The sequence below is a fragment of the Nelumbo nucifera genome, chromosome 6, assembly GCF_055504915.1.
Source record: "Nelumbo nucifera cultivar China Antique chromosome 6, China Antique-T2T, whole genome shotgun sequence".
NCBI classification, from domain to species: Eukaryota; Viridiplantae; Streptophyta; class Magnoliopsida; order Proteales; family Nelumbonaceae; genus Nelumbo; species Nelumbo nucifera.
The window spans coordinates 17,669,436-17,679,986 of record NC_142654.1 but is presented as its reverse complement, the minus strand read 5'-3'; positions in this window follow the sequence as shown (position 1 = coordinate 17,679,986).

Genomic DNA, 10,551 nt, shown 5'->3' with positions numbered 1-10,551 from the left:
TTAAAAGGGGAGTTGATTTTGGATTGTGGAAAAACTTCTTATACCTTCCATGTGATGTGTTCGCCTGAGTCAAATGACTTGAATATCAGAATATAGTGGAAAGAGTTCCCTATTCTCAAAAGGCATTGGATTTCTCTCGTTGCTGTAAAAATGCGGAGTTATACTTTTGTGGACTTTATGTATGTTCTAAAGGTCTGTTTGGTTTGTAGTCAGAATCAAAATGGTTCATTCCTATAGTCTGTTAGGTTCAGATAGGAATGGGAATGAGAATTAAAATCAGCAAGAATGGAATTTCGCTCTCAAGGGAGGGGCAGGGAATGACCATTTCCTCAAATGGGGGAATGTCATTCCAGCAGCAATGGGAATGGGATTCCGATTCCACCCAACCAAGCAGTTGGAATCGGCCAATTCCATACCCTTTTCCTGTGAACCAAACGGGCCCTTAGTTAGGGATGGCAATTTGACCCATTCCTTTGGGGGCCTCATCCCATCCTAGGGGTGGGTTTCTTTAGGGGTTTTTATAGTTCAGTCCACCCCTTGGGTGGAGATAAGATTTCTAGGGGTGGACTGAATCCTGACCGTGGATTGATGCCAAATCCACAGGCAGGATGCAATTTATAGGGGAGGACTACTAATAGATTAGGAGGGGGCTGCAATTTCAGATTTCTGAGGTGGATTGCAGTTCACTTATCCCTTTTTTTATACTGATTGGGGTTAAGTGTATTATATTATATAATACAAAATTTTAGATGTGTCTCAAATAAATAAATATATTTATAAGTATGTAAGCAAGAATGACAAGGCATGGCTGGGCAAATTCAGGGATTCCCATTCCCATGGGAAAGGGGATGGGGTTAAGATTTCTAGGCCTGATAGGGTTGGGAGTCAAAGATAGGACATACGAAACCTGGCCACACCTTGCCCCATTGCCATTCCTAATATTTCAATGTGGGCAAGAACAAGCAAAGTTTGGAATTTGTGTGGTAGATGAAGAAGAAATATTGCATTATCTTGAGGTAGGGGTGAGCAAGAAAAACCAAAAAATTGAATCAAACTGGAAAACCGACCAAAACCAAACTAAAAATCTGGTTAACCGAACCAATTGATTCGGTATTTTTAAAAAACTAAAGGTTCCAATTTGGTTTTGGTTAACCAATATAGAAAACTGAAAGTTAACCGAACCAACCGATATACATATATTTTTATATATTTTAGGTATATTTATGCACATTATATATATATATATATATTTATAATATTTAATATTTAATATATTTATTATTTATAATATTTTATATATATTTCTGATTTTTATTATATCTTTATATATTTTTTATAATATATTATAAATATAAAAAAAAAAACAAAAAATCAATGAATCAAATCAATCAACTAGTTAACTGATCGGCTTTGGTTCAATTTCAATTACTAACTTGCAAAAACCAATAATACCAATTCAGTTCCAAAAATAAGCCTACAATTCAGTTAACCAAACCGTGAACACCCCTACCTTGAGCCATCAAACTTTGCTGCTGAATTCTTCTTTCAAAAGACTGGAACTTATTAGGGGTGAGGCTGGGGTAAGGGACTATCCAACATTGGTTAAAGCCTTGATTACTTTATCAACCCAATACAACATTGGATGCGTTTAGACTTCGGAGTCAAAGAGTCTAGATATGTCACCATAACGCTACCCGCAAGCCTCCCACAAGACACCTGCAAACATATGTCAAGATCATCTCAGACTGTAGTGTCTTGTCGGTAACAGATTTTTTTGATTCTTTTGAGTGCAGTCAATTTATCTGAGGTGGAGTGCAGTCAATTTATCATTTTATTTAGTTTTTATTTATTTTTTATGCCAAACTACTTGATTAATAAGGCATACAAATACAAGTTTGAATACACATATCCCCCTGGGTTGCTGTTAATATAAATGTTTTTTGTCCTTTTACATGTTTTATAAACTAATACATGAGGTCAAGGTTTTTAAAATTGAACCGACAATGAACCGTTCAAGATCTGGTTTTTGGGTCGGACGGTATGATCATTCGAATCGAATGGACGGTCTGTTCTGATAAAAAATTAAAAACTATTAAAAACAACCAAAAAATGCTGGATGATTTGAATGATTTGACCGCCCAAGTCAGCGGTTTGTTGACTATAGTTCTTTATTACATTAGTCAATTGTTTCACATTCGCCAATTGCAAAACTTCCTTCCATCCACGATCTAATAATAGTTGGAGATTTGGAGTGCTATTAAGATTGTTCACCACTCTACTTCCATGCTATTCTTTTTGAAAATGTCTGAAGGCTAATTTATTCAGCAATTACTCAGTCACATCAGATTCCAAAAAAGGAATAAAAAAAGTAGATGCTACAGACCAAGTGTGCGCTGAATAACAAGTCAAAGCATGTTTAGCGAGTCTATGAGGAACCCGATTACAAATATGGGGGTGCAAAAGTAACTGATTAGTCTTGAAGGTGGGATAGGAATACACTTCCATGCTATTTGTTGCAGTGTTTTTCAAATCATTACTAATCCGGGCTTGTTTCATCCTTAACCTGTTCCTAGACCAAACAACGTTGACTTGGTCAATAATACATTGACCTAGGTGGTTAAATTGTCAAATTATTGATGATTTTTTGTCTGTTTTTTTTTTTATTTTAATTATTTTTTAATTAAAAAAGGCCATCCATTTGATCGGATGATCAAATCATTGACCTAAAAACCGGTGGTCAAAGCGGTTCAGGTTATGGATCAGTTTTTAAAACATTGATTTACTCTCCAACATTGTAATCCAGCTGTATATAGAAACTTGTTATTGTAGTCCATGCAATCACGTACAAGAGACATCAATTGTTCGGTACACATGTAAGAGAATTGGGATTAGTTGAATGCTTTAGCTTAGCCCGTCAAAAGACTCTTGTAAGTAGAGAATATCATTCAAGACCCTTTACATGTGGTAAATTCAGCACTAAATTACCAATTTGAGTACCCATCATCTCGGCCAATGCAACCTCGTCTTCAACTGTTATCTTACAGTAATATTCCATCCTCGTTTATTGATGGCTCTTTTGATCCAGATTCAGGTAATGCAGGATGAGGGTTCATCCTCCAACATGCCAATGAACAATACCATTACAGAAGGTAGGCCCTCTTGGGCTCTCACTAGTAGGGGTGGATTCGAATCGAGTCGAGATGAATAGTATGAGGCTTGAGCTCGACTCACCTAAGAAGTATAAGGCTCGAGCTCGAGCTCGAGAGCTCGGTTCGAAGTAGAATCTTGAGCTCAAGCACAATTTGAGAAAAAAATGTTTTATAAAAATAAAAATTATATATGAAAATATTTTTTATTTGAGAAAAAATCTTTTTTATTTTCAAGCTCAAGCTCAATTTGAACCTTGACGCCTCACGAGCTGAGCTCTATTAGGCTTGAGCTTGGCTCGTTTATCAATCGAACCTGTAAATTGGGCTCGAATAACTCATGAAATGCTCGACTCGCAACCACCCCTACTCACCAGCTATGATGCTGAAATTTGAGCCCTGTTAAGTGGATTACTTGTGGCCCTCTCTAATGACATAACACATCTTTTGGTACATTCAGATAATGCTGCCCTAATAGATTTTATAAATACAGACCGAGTAACTCACTGGTTCGAGCAGCTGCATAGAAGTCATCTGACATAACTAATAGACTTGTTTGAATCTATATATTTTGTTCATATCTTAAGACAATATAATCAGATAGCCCATCTTTTTGCTTATATATCGTGTAAGGGCAAGTTTAACTTACATAACTACAAACATTCGCCGCATGTTATCTTTTCTATATGAATAGAGTTTCCTCTTTTTGTCAAAAAAAATAAAAAAGAGATATGAGCAATGAAGCTGATTAAAAAATCTAGCTGTACACCAATGAGAATGAGAATTAGCAGTAATTTATTGGATATAACAATCTTTTATTAAAATAAAATCGGATATAAAAAGAACATGCAAAAAAAATTCTCACAACAATTCAATGATATTGACCAAGCAGGGAGCGGATTAGCTGGAAACAAAATTATGTACATCAGGATGAACTACAGTGAGCACTGGTGTGTTCAACCGTGATAGATAGTTTAGCCGGGTATAAATGATGTTGTCTGCAGCTCATTCGGACTGGACCAAGAACAGGAAATTAAAATAAAATTTACATAGCATATATATAACCAATTTGATTAGTACATCTGTACAGTGTTAATTAAATTGAGTTTCATCAGGTCGATCGTGCGGCTGGCCAAATATCAAAGAGATTCCTGAGAACTATTCACGCCCTAGACTGCAAAGGTCGAGTAAGAGCGCGATGATATGATGGAAACTCCAGTGGGTTCTCTGCGGCCGATTCAAACAAGATTCCGCCATTCTGAGACCCTCGGCCAAGCTGCTGTTGTTGGTGATGATCAATGTTCAGATCGGTTGGTTCTTCCGGTGTAAGCGGGTCAGACAAGGTCTTCAGTAACTCGTCAATGTCAAAGAACAAATCGGGTTGCAATACTGGGTCCGTTGCGAATTCTAACTCGGTTCGTTCAGGTTCAGCTTCACAACCTACTGTTCCAAACCCCCCCAAAGAAGAAGATGAAACACCTGCCCACCCCGACTGCTGCTGTTGGACAATTCAGCTTTCAGGCTTGACTTCATTCTCGGGATTGGGCCTTAGGCCCAAATCTTGGGGTTGGCCTAGGTTGAGCTTAAACCCAGCCCAGCCCACCCGACTTGCACCCCTAACAATACAAATTTCTAAATGGTGCCATGTCAATGGGATAGATGAGGAGAGGTTCACCTCAACCCAAAACTTGATTAAGATTGACCCTAACCCTTATTAGGTTGGATGACCATGGGTTTGGTTGTGCCAAGATCAGATTTTCTCCTCATAGAGCATGCTTCACACCAACATTGCAGTCCTGCATTGGGAACATCTGACAACATACAACTGTACAAGTACAGAAAATGTTTCCTGTGCACGACTGAGTACTATGAGGTTGGTGTGAGTGTGTGACCGTGTGAAATATACTCTGTACGGAGCCAATCCAGATTTGGTCAGGCCTGATCCAGGCTTATAACTTGTCTTAAGGGCTCTAGTTTGGGATCGGGCACAGACCCCGGGCCTGAAATTATAAGACTAGGACTGGGCCAGGTTCCAGGCCTGTAGTTATAAATACCATAAAATTAAATATAAGAGTAAAAATATGAAAAGACGTTTATGTTTAATTTTTTACTATACTAATAATTTATTTTAAGCACCCTAACTTAGGAGGTGTTTGGTACAGTGGTGTTGTATTGCCATTACGTTTAGGGTTGATCAATACAAATTGGAGAGAGAGAGATTTTTTATTTGAAATGTTTTGATAGTTATGTTTTTAACTTATAATTTGACAATAAACCTACTTATTAGTTAATTTGACACATTTGGATATCATAATACTATCATATTAAAAATATATCATAAAAAAATAGGTATTAAACTGGGGTTTCTTCGTAATATGCCAATATACATGCACATAATTAGTTGGTCTTGGTCGTAATTGTTTCAAAACAAGTAAAACCAGTCTTTTAACAGAAATACACTTAGGGACATGAGAAGCAAACCCATACCCTATATTATGATCAAATCATCAAATCAGTTTGTATCCATATATCGTGGCCTGCCTAACGCCCCTGCTCTGAAACTACTACATGAAAGCCTTTGATGGAGTACATCTAAGATCATGATTTTCTATTTTAACCATGCCCTAGAACAGTATCATAGCTCAAAAGTGAACTCTGTTAGAGTTAATCAGTTATTAATAGAGTTGGTTACGGGGATAGAACTTCCTCCCATTCTTTTGTCATGATATGTAGGACCTATAGAAAGTGAACCTCCCTTGTAATAACTTTTTGAGTCACTTTCTTCGTCTTAGGTAAGTTTTACTCTTTTCGTAGATGGATAAATCACTCACCTATGGATGGGAAAAATTGGTTGAAGATTAACGTCACCATGCTTTCACACAAATATTAGAGATCTTTTAAGAAACCATCTCACTTACGCAGTTTACATTATCTGAGAAATGAACATAGATAAAAACCATTTATCCCATAAATCACTTCCCAACAAACAACCGGGCATCAAGTGGTTGGAAATAAAATGAAAGTGAAATCAGATGATTTAGACACGTATAAAGTACACAGTTTAAGTAACGATGCTGCATATATATGTGTGGGTTGGAAGTATTATTTTTTAAGAACATGGTATTTTTTTGTTTGAAAATGTTATTGTTACGTTTCCTAGGGCAATAACAACACCTTCCTTTTAGTACCGGTGCTCTATATCTATTTTTAGCACTGGTGTCCATTATAGGAGGTCTACGTCATTGCTATATCATGTCTTCATTGACAACAAGTTCTAAATTGAAAAAATGTCAAATTCATCATTTCTTCAGCATTCTTGATTTCTAAAGTGTGATTTAAAGACCATTTTTTATGAAAAAATGATTTTAAACATATTATCATTTTCTGAAACACCGATTTTTCCAACATAAAACTAATGTATCACCATTTTCTAGAGCAACATCATTTATGCCAAATACCGCCTAAATCACCTTTAATGGTGGATCACCAGGGGCTAGAAGAAGCGTAGGCATGCTAATTAATTAAATTTTGAAGCAGTTGGAAATGACTCTGAATGGCCCACAAGTCTGATTATGAATTTATGATGATGACGACTTATATCCACATAGAATAAATATCTCTATTATTAAAGAACAGAAATAATCTAATTGTCCAAGATTCTCATCTCAAACGGTTGCTGTGGAATATCACGTGGTCCTATGTCTAACAAGAATTCCACATCAGTCGTCTGAGATGGGTATGTGATGGCAACGGGTAGAACGCATTAATTACAGGTGCTCTCAGCCAATGTTTTCAAACCGTTGTTATTGATTTAGACGGTCGGATCATTCGGCTTGAGAATTATTTAGGTAATCAGTTTTATTTTATCCTAAATTCAGTTTTTCAAAAAACTTTTTTGTCTAGTTGTTTTACAATACTTACCATTAATGTCATTTCTAACTAGAAGACTAGAATTTAAGTTAGATTGTAAATAAGATAGAGACAACTTAGTTAAGTAGGAACTAAATAGGTTGTAACTATTAAGTAAGAACTAACTACTAAATACTAAGTCGATTCGGTTCGGGTTGGTTTTAGTTTTCACATCGGTTTATGATTTTTTACAATCCGAAACTGACCGGTGCTGAAAAAAACCCAGCCAACTCGAGTTGAATCGGTCCGAATTGGTCAGTTTGATCGGATTGGGTCTTCTTATAAACAGCCCTACAGTTTTGACAATTTTTATTTTAATTAATTTTAAAATTTTTAGAATAAATCATCCATTGAAACTAAATGATTGAACTATCGACCTAAAAATCGATGGTCAGCCCAAATCGGCTTTTAAAACATTGCTCTCAGCATCGCATCGCCATGAAGAGATTGGAGGAAAGAGACATAGTTCAATGGCTAACCATGTTCCCTTAAGGCCTTAAATATAGCGTGATGCACCGATAACAACTTTCTTGCGAGAAGATCTGATGGTTAACTGAACTGGGCCCACGTAAAAATACGGGTTTCAAATTTAAGCCATCCCATCCAGTAGTGTCCTGAATCCTGATAGTCCGACTCTGAATTTAGACACGATGCGGTGTACAAAGTACGCACATTACACGGTCTCCATCGTGGCCCCCAAATGTTAAAGTCTCAGCGATGGAGCACGAGGATCGAGCTGCAGCGTCTTTGTGTCGTGCAAAAATCAGCTACTCCCGTTGGAGCAGCGCTGCGCTAAAACCGTGAATCGTAGCCTCACCTCAAATGAAGAGACGCAAGATGGAGCTGCTGTAAACGGTAATGCATCTAAAAGTCATGATTCCATCGTTTTTAATCCAGCACTATTGCAATGGAGTTACAAAGAATATTTTGGCCTTGTAAATTGAAAAAAAAAAAATCTTTCCTTAAAAGGAAGACTTACATTGATTAACTCCATGATGCCCCAATATATCACGAGGTCTTTTAAAATTCTAAATAATACTCTGGGGAGTTGGAAAGAGCTCAAAGAGAATTTTTATGGAAAAAGAATGAAGGGAAGAGAAACCCTTGCATTTAATGAAATGGAACTACATTTGTACTCCCAAAAGATGGGAAGGCTTAAGAGTTAGATATCTCTAATAAGTAAATAAAGCAAGCCTTGCAAAATTAGGATGGAAAATTTTGAACGAATAAAATAATCTTTGGGTTAAACTCATTAAAAGCAAATATATGAAAGGTGTTTCTTTGTGGGACATTAAACCTAAAAATGGATCTTCTTGGGCATGGAAAGGCATTCTCCACTCTATTGAAAAAAGGTATTAGGTACCAAGTTGGTAATGGTCAAACAATTAGTTTTTGGCACAACAAATGGGTTATCAATAAAACTTTATCAGAAATAATCTCTATTGAAAATGAGGAAAATGAAAATATTATGGTATCAAATTTGATCAACTTAGATGGTGAATGTTGGGATGAATCTAGAGTTCGCGCAATTGTCCCTAACGATGTTTAGGAAAAAATCAAATCCATTTTTATTTCTCCTAAACGGCTTGAAGATAAAATTATTTGGGATGGAAACCCTTTAGGAGTTTTTTCTATCAAGTCAGCCTATTTGCTGAAATGCTCCTCAATCCTCGGGGTTAATAACTCAATAAAGTGACTTGATATCATTTAAAACATCAAATGCCCTCCAAAAATCAAAACTTTTCTATTTCTTCTCTTCCAAATTAAGCTTCATTATAAGATGCTTTTGAGGAAAAGAGGTTTTGATATTGATGAAGCTTGTAGTTTCTGTGGTGAGGAAGAGGACTTAGACCATATTTTCAAGCATTGTTCTCTCTCCTACCAAATCTAGTCTATCCTCGGTGACCCGTTAGGGGTCCGTTAGATAGTGACCAAAACCTTCTTGATTGGTGGGTCAGACTGTCAAACAAAAATAATAAAAAGTTTCTTGTTAAAGAAAAATAGCCTTCATTTTGTGGGTTATTTGGAAAAATCGAAATCAAAAAATTTTTGATAACATTGTGAGCCCTCCTCAAGTAATTCTTGAACGTGCCATGCATTCATTTTTGGAATTCTTGGAAAATGAAAAAGGTGCAGACATTGATTCCCCTCCTAAGTTTTGGAAGCCCATCATCTGGACTGCTCCGCTCCAATATAGCATTAAAATCAACTTTGATGCCTCTCATATCTTAGATGGTCCTTGTATTATTGCTTTTATTGCCCGCAACCATCTTGGTTGTGTTAAGCTGTCAAGATTGGATGTTGTACAATCAATCAAGCTGAAGTGTGGGCAGCTTGGGAGGCTATTAAGATGGCAATGAAGTTCTGTCAATTTTTGGTCATTATTGAAGGAGACTCAAAATTGGTGATTTCATGCCTCAACCAAAAGACGAAACCCCCTTGGAAGATAAAGAACACAATCGAGATTTGCATTAGGATGAAAAACACCTTTACTATAAGACTTATCTTTCGGCATGTCTATAGAGAAGCAAACCAGGCTGCAGACCCTAGTTTGGATGTCATAGTAAATGTGGGTTGGGCATAAAATTACAAATAAATCACCAACTACTAATAACGCCATAACAATCCGTCCTTTCATAGGAACACTCCTGTTATATGAATTGCTACCACTTCCACTTCCTCCTTCATAAAATCAAAACCCCTAAAATCACTGTTTTCAAAATCGGATTGAACTGGACGGTCAAACTGGAAAATTTGAGAACCGGGACTGATTTCATTTTCTTTCAAAACCGCATTTTTCTCTCAAAATCGTTGATTTTGGTCAGCAAACCACTGAATCAGCCGATTAATCATTCAAATCGTTCGAACGATTTTGACCATTTTCCAATTTTTTTATTTTTTTATCAGAACGGGCTGACCATTCGGGTCAAACAGTCAAACCATTCAAACCAGTAACTGGATCCCTGACCAGTTCAGTCACCGGTTCGTTTTTAAAAATCATGCCTAAAATTATTTTAACATAACTTTATTTTTTAAAAAAAAATTATCGCCTCATTATAAGAAATAGTTTTCAGATAATTTATAACAGGTTAGCTCCACTGTGTCTTACCCCCAAACCGAATCTCAGATCTGGACTCACTCCATTCTTGATCCATCCAAAGATTTAATGTTAGAAAATCGTTGTCGTTGGTCGGCATTGTCCATAGTATCTCACTTCATTCCTATTCCGTCCGAGATTCAATGCTAAAAAATGGTTGCCGTTCATTGGAATAATAAGTCGGTAGTTGCAACTTGCAAGCCCCCCACAGAGGCAGCAAGAACTCCCAAATCCCATTCTTCTGGTCTGATCATTCAAGGCCTACGAGCTAGACTAACCATTGCTTTGTGGTAATTGCTGCATGGTTCACCAGAGCAAGTTCAGACAATGAGACCACAATAAGGAAAATGGATGTGATCTTGGAGTCTTTGATTAGGGATAGCAATTTTTTTCATTTTC